This window comes from Gracilinanus agilis, chromosome 5, assembly GCF_016433145.1.
Source record: "Gracilinanus agilis isolate LMUSP501 chromosome 5, AgileGrace, whole genome shotgun sequence".
Lineage (NCBI taxonomy): Eukaryota > Metazoa > Chordata > Mammalia > Didelphimorphia > Didelphidae > Gracilinanus > Gracilinanus agilis.
In genome coordinates this window covers 211,332,692-211,345,709 of record NC_058134.1, presented here as the reverse complement: position 1 = coordinate 211,345,709, position 13,018 = coordinate 211,332,692, and positions in this window count along the sequence as shown.

Sequence of the window (13,018 nt, the reverse complement as noted above, 5' to 3'; positions counted from 1 at the left end):
TATATATATATATATATTTTGTTCATATTTTTTTGCATGTTGTCTCCCCCTTAGACTATGAGCTCCTTGAGAGCAAAGATTGTTTTTCTTTTCTTTGCATACCCATTGTACAATGCTTGTCACAAAAAAAAAAGACACTTAATATTGCTGTCTGACTGTACATTAGATAGTAACTATAAAACTGTGGCATTCTGGAAACATTCTTTCATTCTGGTGTGAAAACTAAATTGAAACTGTCTCCATTTTTGTAATTCATTCTATTCAGTATCACCACCATTATTTTGGATAATGCCTAAATCATGTATCTTTGTCTCTAAGTTAAGTCAGAATTTCAGCTTTCCTCTCCAAGTTAAATTTAGAAGTTTGATTTTTCTGATAATCCCTGTTCTAGTCTTGTGTCAAGGAAACACTATCCTTGAAGGATGCAGGTAGATGCTAGAGAGTTTGGTCTGTTATTTATATGACAGTCAATTCAAGAAAGTCTGGTCAGGTATTATGATGACATTAACTAGCCATGAAGGTGAACATCACCAATGAGTTTTCCATAGCAACAAGATGGAAGGAGGAGTCATTGCTAGCCCTAACACTCCAAATTTTCCAGCCAATCATATTGCTTTCCCCATCTATGATGCTATAGGCTTTGTAACCAATTGTATTGTTTCCTCCTCTGTGATATTGCTTTCTAGCTTTTGGATGCTCCTCCTTTTGTCTGTAAAAAATATTTTTGCCCTCATTCACTGTTTTTTTTTTTTTGCTTCTTGAGGAACTAAAGACTCTCTTTATTGGTAATTGTTAGCCTTCAATAAATGGAATGTGCTCAGAACCTTTGCCTCAGTTTACCTTAATTTTGATTATAACACTAGGTTAACTCATTTCTTGGTTTTAAAATTTATAAATCCTCAACTCTAATGCTTATGTTATCCAAATGGGTTTTTTTCCTTTAGCAAATGTGAAAAATATTAGATTAGATAATCTTATATGGAGATAATTGCTTAATTTTTTTAACATTGCTTCAAATGATCAGAATTAACCTAAATATAGTTTTGCATGTATAGGCTAAAACTGAACAATTCATACATATGTTTGTATGGATGTATATATGTGTGTGCACATGTATATGTATAAGTGTATGTGTGTGTATATATATGCATGTGTATGTATGTATCTCTATCTAAAGTGACTAGATGATGACTGAAAAGTGGCTGGATATATATATATGTAATATATATATATATATTACATATATATATCACTGCCAAGAAAACCCCAAATGAGAACACAAATCTGACTCTTTGTGACCTCATTTGAGATTTTCTTGGCAGTGTTATTTCCCTGTTATTTCCTTCAGCTCATTTTACAGATGAGGAAACTGAGTCAAAGAGAGTGAAGTGAGCTGCCTAAGTTCAAATAAGATGAGTCTTTCAATGATACATGTAAAACTCAGTGGAATTGCTTGTTGGCTACAGAAGGAGGAAGGGAGGAGGCGAGGGAAAGAACATAAATCATGTAAACATGGAAAAATAGTCTAAATTAAATAAATAAATAAATAAATAAATAAATAAATAAATATAATAAAAAGCAAATAAAAAGATGAGTCTTCCTGACTCCTAGGCTCCATATTCTATCCACTGTACTTCTGTGTTTATGTGTGCATACACAAATATATACATATGCATATATATGCATATGTATGTACCACAGATCAGATATGAAACAAATGCTAACTTAAAATAATCATTCTAATGATCAAGTATTCATCAGATAATCAATATGGTACAAAAAAATCTAATATCTCCATATGTCCAGATTTTTCCTTATTATTATAGAACAAAACAAAAATAAATAAATGTAAAATTATTTGGTGCAATATTGAAAACAGCATGTGACTCTATTTTGCTTTTTTTTCTTTTAAACCTTTACCTTCTGTCTTAGAATCAATACTGTGTATTGGTTTCAAAGTAGAATGGTAAAGGCTAGGCAATGGTGGTTAAGTGACTTGCTCAGAATCACATAGGTAGAAAGTGAACCCAGGACCTCTTACCTCTAGATCCAGTAAGCCATCTAGCTGCTCCCTCCATTTTGATTTTTAACCACTATTTTGTGAAGTTAAGTTTCAATTGCTTGTAAGTCACTTGATTTTGAATCACAAATTTACTCCCCCTAACCACTTCTGCCCAACCACAATGATATCCCCTTACCTCTCACTTCATTATCTCTCAGTATCCTTTAACAATAAGAAACCTGGTGTCATAACCACTTCATCCTGTTTTTACTATTTCTCTCTTTCCAAATTATATGTTAATTGGATAGAAACCAATAGTCAAGGTCCTTGGCTATCAAAATACTTGTTCCCTGCTTATTATGCATTGTTTTATAAATTGTCATGTGAATATTAGTTTCTTTTTTTAAAAACCCTCATCTTCTGTCTCACCATTAATACTATGTATTGGTTCTAATGCAGAAGAGTAGTGAAGGCCAGGCAAAGATAGAAGAGCTGTAAGGGCTAGGCAACTGGGATTAGGTGGTTTGCTCAGGGTCCCACAACAAGGAAGTGTCTGAGGGAGGTCAGATTTGAACCCAAGACCTCCCGTTTCCAGGCCTGGCTCTCTGATCCCTGAGCCACCTAGTTGTCTACACTCAATTTCTTTATTTCAGTGTAACTATGGTATTGGAGTATGAAGATTTCAGAGAAGAAATAGTTCATCAGATAGGATTAAAGAAGGGATATAGATTTAGAACTAAAGGGAATGCTAGGTATCTTATAGTCCAACTTCTTTCCTCCCTACTCTTCCATTTTACAAAGGAAGAAACCTAAGGCCAGAGACATTGCTTGACTTGTCAAAGGTTATACAGGTTGTAAATAACCAAACCAGGATTTGAACCAACCTCCTCTCCTAATAAATCCAGTGCTCTTTCTTCTACATCATGTTCATTCTACAACTCTTCCCTGTGGTCACTAACATGAGCATTGATAGGATGTGTAATGGCCAAGAAGAAAGGGAAAAACCACTCTAAGTGAGGAAAACACCATGACCAAGAGCACAAAAGAGAGAAATAGATGTTTGGGGTACAGTAAAGAAAGAGGCTTCCCTGATTAGGGCAGAAGATTAGGGAATAGTAAGAAGTAGAACCAAAATAGACTCATTTGACAGAAAACCTTGACTATCTGGATTAATCAGATATACAAGAGACATTGTATGTAATTTCATAAACAGAACAAATTTTAAAAGCATGGTTTCTTAAGTAAAATCTTAAAACAATTCATAAAAAAAATGAAATAAGATGGTGAATGGACTAGATGTGAGGTCACCTGAGCAGTGACTGAAAAAATTGGGAAGTTTAGCCTGGAGAAGAAAAGTCTTGAAGTACAAGAGAGTTACCTTTAAATATTTGAAGGGTAGACACATAAAAGAGGAATTCAATTTATTCTGTGTAGCTCCAAGGTGTAGAACTGGGAAGGCGAAATTTGGGAAATTTAAGGAAGAATTTTCTAATATTTAGGAAGAAATTTCTAACAATTAGAATAGACCAAAGATAGAATGACTTTATAAGAGAGCAAGCTTCCATTGCTGAAAGATTTGAAAGCAAACATCTATGTGGAGGATGTCATAAATAGGACTCATAACCTAGGTGTGATATTAGACTGCCCATTCCCTAAGATCTCTTTCAAAACCAAGATTTAGTGACTCTATATTCTGGAAGCAATGCACTATTTTCTGGCCTTGATCTGCTTCTTGACCATTTACCTTCCAAGTTTATGAGCAAACTTGAATTCTAAGCTTGCAAACCACAGGTACCTAATTGGAGAATTGATAGTGACAAGCAACAATCCATTACTGAAAGAAAAATAAGCAATCTCTTATCTGAGTTCCTCTCGGAACCTTTTTTAAATTAGGTCTTCAGGCCAGATTTCTTTTACTACTCTCCTGGCTCTGCTTCTGACACTCCAAAGTTTTCTGTATTATTTTTATTAGAATGTAAACCATGCAGAGGCAGCTGCATGGTTCAGGAGATTGAGAGCCAGACCTAGAGACAGGAGATCCTGGATTCAAATCTGGCCTCAGAGAGATGAGAGTAAGCCAAAGGAGAAATGCTGCTATGTTAGGAAGTTATTCTTCTATGGCCACATTGTATCAGAAGTTATCTACAGTAATATTATGAAGTTGATAAAAAAATTCCACCCTTTCATTTATTTCTTGGTCTTCGAGTACCAATTTGTACTGCAAATAAGAAATCTGGCCTACCCTATTCTCTGTCCTAACTCTTCCAATGGGCCTGATTAAGCTACTTGCCTAAAGTCATTAATTAATAACAAAGCTAGGTCTAGTATACAGTTTGCCTAATTCTCTAGTGATGTCTTATGATTTCTAACAATCTTTGTAAGAAATCAGTCTCCCTTCCTCTTTCTGCTTTCCCTAACATAATTCCTTCCCTTTGTTTTCTATATTCAAGCAAAATTTTTCTACTGAATTTTTGATGGCATATGGAGATCAATGATATTTATTTCAATTCCCATTTTAGACTGTTGTGATAATACACAGGGATGCTCACTCTTTTGTGGTATACATTAAATTGTGAAAGGCAATAAGAAGCTAAAGGAATCTTTACTGAAAACTCTAGCTCCAGCTAATAACAGAAAGTATTTTTTAAATGGGGATGAGGTGGGATTTAGGGGATACTATAGTTACATATATTTTAGATTCAAAATTGAAGGATGTGGAAAGATAAATAAATGACTCTTCTATTTGCTTCATCTCCTATTAAAGAATGCCCACCAGACTTTACATCTGAAATTCTAATTGTTGTCTTCAAAAAAAGTATAATTTAATGATTCACATGTGAAAAATCACAATTTTTTTCATCCACTTTTTTTTTTTTTTTTTTTTTTTTTTTTTTTTTAAACCCTTGTACTTCGGTGTATTGTCTCATAGGTGGAAGAGTGGTAAGGGTGGGCAATGGGGGTCAAGTGACTTGCCCAGGGTCACTCAGCTGGGAAGTGGCTGAGGCCGGATTTGAACCTAGGACCTCCCGTCTCTAGGCCTGACTCTCACTCCACTGAGCTACCCAGCTGCCCTCATCCACTTCTAAAGGGGAGAAGAATATATAGGTCTCCCTTCCACATCATGATTTTCTCTATTGCAGTTTCAATATACTGCTGGTTAGTATAACGAATTAAATGGGAATTCGGGGAGAGTTTGGAAGAAACCACAGATGACACACAAAGGTCAGAAGACAACACAAAAAAAGTCTAGAAACTTAGGAATGCATAAAATATCTGTATGATATCATATGCTATCAATATATTTTATCTTCTAATACCATAAATATATGCAATTCCTTTTTTAAAGTTAAAATAAGTAAAAAGTTAAAATTTGCAAAAATAATGTGAAAGCCAGCAAATGACACAAACTAGAAATGTGGAGATAGCTTACTTAGTTCAGTAACTCATAAATACATAAAATGTATGTATTGTTACATATAATATTACCTGGATAGCATGAATTTTACTGTTTAAAAATATAAATGAACTGCTACATAATTTTTTTCCTTAAAATTAAATTTAAGTAATTAAATACTGATTTCAGGATGTCAAACATGTTTATAGCAATCTCTCACATGACATTTCATGTTGATTTTGCAATGATCTTTGCATCTCAAGTTTCTTATATAACATTGACCTACATACAGTCTGTGACTAAATACTTAACCCAAATTTTACAATAAGGTATTGTGAACACCCCATAAAAGAAAAAGAAAAAAATTCAGACTTCTCTGCTATGAAGAGAGGGCCAAAATGTGGATTTTTTTTACATGGATTTTCCAGTGCCTAATCCCCTGGATGTGGAAGGGATACCTATAAAAACCATAAAAACAAAAGACATTTTTACAAAAGCTTTCATTAGCTAAGAAATCTAAGAAGACTTCTTAGAAAAATACTCACCTGCTTATCTAATCATTTCCTACTTCTGTTAATTTATTAGAATCATTGCTATTATTATCATCCTTGAATTCAGTTATATTTGGCAATTCTTTCAATTCTAGTCTTCTTTTGAAATTCATCATGGTCCTAGAAGTAAGTAGTGGATATATTCAAAAGCCTGTTCCAAATTCTAGCATTTGATATATATTTAGAAGTAGATAGCAACTAGAGTGAAAGTTTGATGAGCCTAAAAGAAACAAACTGTGGAAAGCAGTTAAAATATCTGAGCAAAGCTGTTATTTACAATGACTAAAATAATAATCAAATTTCCTAATAAAATAAATTTTGTAAGCCAAAGAATCAAAACAATCTCTATATATGAACTTTACAGTCTCACCTCTTAATTCTGTACTTTTCCCAATAAATTTCCTTCCCCTTATAACTTTAATATTTCTACAATATAACCATAACATCTCATAACATGACTATAGCATATGACATCTCCCGGAATCTTCACCTGAATAAGTGAATAAAACAGAGTTTTTTATAAGCCCTTTTCCAAGAAACCACCACTTAAAATTAGTTATGATCTGTGTTTGCTCAAAAGTACAATTTTATTTGGCCATATCAAAACCACTTCAAACTTGGAACTCAGATTGATAAAAACATAAATCTAAATTTAATAATATCATGATGATAAAGATTTATAACCTATTAGGTAAGGCAAGTTTGTGTTCTAAAAAGTCACAAATGTTTTCTACACCAACCAATCTCTTCACTGAAATCACTCCTCAAAAGAGAATTAAAAGAAAAATTAAATCCAGGAAGATTTAAATTAGTCTCCTTAAACCTGAGAGACAGAATGGTATAGAAAAGAGAAAGTCACCTTCACATCCTGAAAGTTCAAATCCTACAATTGACAAATAGTAGCTGTGTAACCATAGATAAGTTACTTAAAATTTCAGTGCACCAAGAAATTTGCAGAGAAGGTACAGACTTGGATTTGTAGAGTACATTTCCTTACCTGAGCATACACTATGACAATGAAATTATAGTCTAAGTTCCTACCCTACTTGAAACTACATTTCTCCATAACAAGATTTTCAAACTTCACATTTTCATTTTATCAGAAAGTTATGTATTAAAAGTCACATGATGCCTTTCTAATGTTTATATTCCCATATTTTGCAGGGGTTTGGGTCATTAAAAACCACTGTTCCTGTTATTTTGTTTTGTTTTGTTTTAAGTCTGACTGATTCTAGACTTTTCTGCTTATTTTGTGGTGGTAGGAATTAGGAAAAAAAGAAAATTTCCTTTTATGACCTTCATTAATTGTTATCAGAAAATGTATAGGGTGTTCAGAGAGGACTATCACCTCTGGTTCAGAGGGCTTATTGAGCTCTCTCCAGAGTTGCCTCACTTTGGTATTCATCTATCACTCAGCTCTCACCCGTACCTCCAAGAAGCTATACTATGTACAATAGCCACATCCCAGTAAAACCTACCCTGCAGACAGACTTGGGGATACCTAACAGGCTTCAAACCTTTTGGTGAGTTACAGGGATGCCTACTCCAAGCACACGAAGACATCTCTTGGCCAAATGGGAAGAGGAGAACAATTAGTTCCAATGATCATGAAGGCAGCTAAATGGAGCATGTAAAGCTTGGTCAGACATCAAAGATGCCAAGTTCTTCCACAGCATCCCAGGCCACTGCCAGTCATGTTGATTCTTGTCTTGCTACTAGACCATGACATCTCTGGAAGAGAGAGTGAGACTGATGATTCTGTGTAACTCTGCCTCACTTACATCCAATTCATGGAGGACTCAAGACAACAACACCCTGGTGATCTTCAAAGATAAAAGGCAAACAACATGGAGGAGTTATTCGTGTGTGTGTGTGTGTGTGTGTGTGTGTGTGTGTGTGTGTGTGTGTGTGTGTGTGCTTCTTTAAAAGCTGAGAGCTTTTGTAGGGATTCTAGTAATAATGAGTTTCCTGTTTGTCTATTCTCTTCCTACCTCATCAATACATCTGCATCCAGATCTTTTTGAGTTCCATTAACTGTTATGGGGGAGTTTTTATCTGTCCACTGGGGTGGGTGGGGGTGGGGAGGGTCATGGTTGATTGCATAAGTATATTTGTTTAAAGATTGAGATCTTTGGTAGATAATCTAGTGATAATGAATTTGTTTTTCTGTCTAAATCCTTCCCTCCTCATCTTCATTGAGTTTTCAGATTTTTCTGTCTTTTTTTTCATTCCAGAGAAATTGAGCTTTTCTGCCTATAGGGAGCCTAGACCTGCCCTCCACCACCAAACTATGGAAATATGTCTCTCATGTGCCCTTTGTGTGTGTGTGTCTATAAAGGATGAAAGTCTAAATACATTTTAATAAGAGAACTCTGATACTGGTTTAATGTATCATTCACTTGAAATTTAACTAGTATAACAGGTTAACTTAGAAAAAAACACAAGCCTCAATTTAGTAACGTTTGGACTTTGTTTTAACTCTGAGAAAGTCAGTAAGGAGATTCTTTGAAAAGAATATCATCAATAACATTTGCAAAACCCAGTGAAAGTACTTAATGGATCCGGAAGAGGGGAGGGGAAAGGAGAGAGAAAGAAAATGACATGTATAAACATGGAAAAATATCTTTAAAATAAAAAAGAAAATAATACCATAAAAAACATTTAAACACTGTGTAGCTAAAGTCAGAATAACATAACTTAGTAGCTTCAACATTAAGAGTGAAGGCTATGGAACAAAAAATTTCAAAGAGCAAAGGAACTGAATTTATGGCCAAGAATAATTATATCCATCAAAAGTGAGCATAATTATACAAGGGGGGAAATAGGCATGTAGCAAACTAAGGGAATTTCTTTCTTTTTTTAAATTTAAACCCTTAACTTCTGTGTATTGGCTCATTAACTTCTGTGGAAAAGTGGTAAGGGTAGGCAATGGGGGTCAAGTGACTTGCCCAGGGTCACACAGCTGGGAAGTGTCTGAGGCCAGATTTGAACCTAGGACCTCCCATCTCTAGGCCTGACTCTCAATCCACTGAGCTACCCAGCTGCCCCCAAACTAAGGGAATTTCAATAATTCTTGGGGGAAACCAGAACTCAACAGAAAATTCAATCTACAAGAATCATAAGAAGGTAAAAATAAAAGAACAGTTATAAGAGACCTGACAAGATGAAACTATTCACTTCATAGAGAAAAATGTTATCTCTAACCCTTAAAAATGACGTTGTTACTTAGATAGTTTGAAAGAGTATATATATAGACAGAAGTCTTGGGATCAGGTTGGATATAATGGAATGGGCTAAAATAATAATAAAATAAGATAAGAAGAGGTAAAATGGAACAATTACATCATATAAAAGAGGCTTAAGTGGAAGGACTCTCAGAGAGAAGGAGAGGAAAGGGTGGAGGACTGGTAGTACTAGAACCCTATCCTTATTAGATCTGGGTTAAAGAGAAGGCATGTACAGCTAGAAGGATAAAAGTCTTCTTAACATACAGAGAAACAGGTAGATGAAGGGATAGGATCAGGGAGGAATTCCTAGAAGGGAGTACATATCAAGAAATAAGAGGCAAAATGAAGGGATAAGTTAGGATTTCTCAGAATAGTGTGTTATTGGAAATTTTGGGGTCCTTGAACTACATTTCCCATGAACTCACTGGCTTCCTGTCTTGCGTGATGACATAGACAGTTATGTAATGACATAGACAGAAGGATAAAAACTGAGGGTCGGGTTTTGCATTTCCTCTTTTTGGCTCATGACCCAGCATGGTGGTGGCAGGTAATGGTGGGCCTTTTAAAACTGACTTAGCTAGCATGGCACGTGGCTTCATTTTCTAATGGCTACTAATAAATCTATAAAACCATAATATTTCTAAAGCCATCTTTTTGTATTCATTTTATTTCTTACATTTTTAAACACCCAGATCAGCTAAGGATAAATGGCTGAAGTATGGGGTGTATGAGTCAATTATCAAAAGAAATCCAAAAATATCAAAAAATCCAAATAAAAGAGAAAAAATAATTTGTGGATGAAGTATAAAATGTCAAAGTCTTATGTACAAACAGGTAAGTAAAGGAAAAATAAAACTTATAACAGGTCCCTGAATCAAGGTTCCCAATTAAAGTGATTTATGTAATTATGCACTTACCCATTTAGTAGCCATGACTACAGAAAATTGTCACACTTATAAGAGAGAAAAAAGAACCGGATTTTTGTGTGAAAGGGAAGTGTCATTCCCTGGTTTGATTTACCTTCACTCTCAGGGATAGGGAGAGCCAGAATGAGAGCCAACCTTTGGTACTCGACTAGGATGTAGCTCAGGGAAGTCTGGCTTCTAACATATGTCAGAAAGCTGCAATGCTGAACCCCAAACTCTAAGTTCAAGTCCTTCAGTATTGGCTTAGAAGTTCATCAATCCTACCTTTTTTGACCTTGTGCTCCTAGGCACTGTATAGTTGCTCTTTTGTTCCCTTCTCCTGGAATCAGACAGAATCATTAATCCCGGTCCCATAATATTTATTAATTCATGGCAGGTTCCCATAGCCTAAAGCTTTTGGGTATGCATAAATATTATAGCAAATATATATACATATAACTTATATTACTGTAAAACAAAAAGGATTAATATTGATATGTACTTTAAGTATCAGAAATGAGAAAAAGGAAAAAGAGTCAATTATTCTATTAAAAAATAAAAATAAAAGCAAGAAGAAAAATTCAGGAAAAATACAATTTGTTTAAGTACAAAAATGAGAGAAAGAGAAATTCAAATACTTATTGCATATACAAGAAAAGAAAAAATAATAAAAGAATGTTTTAAAAATCAAAAATATATAGCTTAGAATCAACAAAATGTTTCTCACTGTATTATCTGGAATTTTGGGGGTTCTTTGGAGGGTTCTTTGGGGTTCATTTGAGTTTTAAATATTTAAATATATGACATAAACTTCCTGTGGACATTTAGGGGACTTGGAAGCTACATTTCCCATGATTCCTCTTTTAATACAGGTAGACAAGAAGTAGAGAACAGTATAAGACTCCTGAGGTCATTGGGGGAGGTCTCTTTGGTGCAAGGCAGTGAGGTGGGCAGAAGTTATGGTGGGCATTTTGAATTAGATCTTAGCAGGAGCATGGTCTTCTTTATTTTACCAACATGACTTTAATTAAAATATTATCCATCTATATCAATTTTATTTGTAACATCACTAAAAATGAGATCCATTCCTTTTAAACTTTGCCATGAACTACTGTGAGTGCAAAAGACTTTTACAAAATAGCAGATTTATAAAAACAAAACAGTAGTAGATAATGCACATTCAAATAGAGTACCAAAATTCCCCAAAATTACAACACATTTAAAGACAATAGCAAAAAAGACCCATTATCATATAGTATTCACATGAGTTTTCTATATAACCACTTGCTGTGATGTTTAAAAAAATGTATACTTGTCAGAGATTCAACAGATGTAGGAAATCATTCAACCTTGGCTGAGATATTTTTAACAAAATCTATTACTACCTCCATCCAAATGTGGGGCAGAACCTGGAAAACAACAACACAAAGTCAATAAAAAACTTTTGGGGGGGTCTAAAATATAACCAAGAATTTTAGATCCTCCTGGTGGGAAAGTAAATTAAAATAGTTAAAATATCATGCATGCAAGAGCCCTTTTTGGCTTCCTGCATTATATATATAAAGTTTGGGTAGGAACTTCTATTTGGCTCTCTACCTTCTTCATAATATATATAATATGTATATCTATAAAACTATTGTCCATTCAGAAGTTACTAGGCATCCTAAAGTCAATTTTAAAGACCCCTTATTAAATTACAATTTAAATTCTTAAGTCATCATATTCTTCAAGGTTCCATACAATTGTAACCAGTTTTGATGGAGTCCATCCATCATCATATGTAACAATTAACAAAGGCAAAGTAAAAGAAAAGACTTATATAAGCAACATGTGACCTTGATAGTTAAGATGACAAATCAGGATACATAAGACTTATGGGCTTTTTACAACTTAAAAAAAATTTTGTGTAAGATGTTCATGGGCTTTCACAATGACATGTTGTTCAGTAGAATCATGGGAAAATGGTACAGATTCAGCAAAATCATATAACAGAATAGATATCGATTAGCTTAATACAAATAAACTTGAAAAATTTTAAACCTTAAAGAAATCAACAAATACAATAACATAAGCAAATGACAAGCAATGCAGTAAAAAACCTTTTTACCAATCAGAATAGACTTGTTCACTATTAGGGAAGTCCAATAAAATCATGAACAGAATTTATCTAATAGCCAAAAACACATTAGCTTAAACATGATTCAGTGTAACAGAAAGATATTGATCAGATTAACATATGAACTTAAAACAACAAAATTAATCGGTAAAACAAATAGTTAGCAACATACAATAAGATACATAGATTTTCATAAAACAGTGGAATCTGAGAAGGCTTAAAATCCATTTAGGCTCTTTTAAAAGTTTCTTTTCTATCCATTCAAGTTCCTTTTATCTGAACTCTAGGATCTCCCATAGCATATGAGTATTCTGCACTGAGCATAGTGTAGAGGAATCCCAAAATGGATATAGTTTATAGTCTGGGCAGGCCATGGGTTGTAGGGAGATGAATTTCTCCCCTGAATCTCAGGCAAGATAATCACAAGGGCCAGTACATCCAGGAATGGTAGGAATAAAAAATATAGCTGTTGTAAACCAAACTTGTGGTTGCCAAAAATGTAAGAAATAAAATGAATATAAAAATAGCTCTAGAAATATTATAGTTTTATAGATTTATTAGTAGCCATTAGAAAATGAAGCCACGTGCCATGCTAGCTAAGTCAGTTTTAAAAGATCTGCCCCTCAGTTTCTGAACTTCTGTCTACATCATTACGTAACTCTCTACATCATCATGCAAGATAGGAAGCCAGTGGGCTCATGGGAAATGTAGTTCAAGGACCCCAAAATTTCCAATAACACAATGGATAAGGGAGGGATTTTTTAAAGGAAATTCATATCAAGAAATTAAAAGGCAGATGGAAGATAAGGAAGGAAATTTTGGA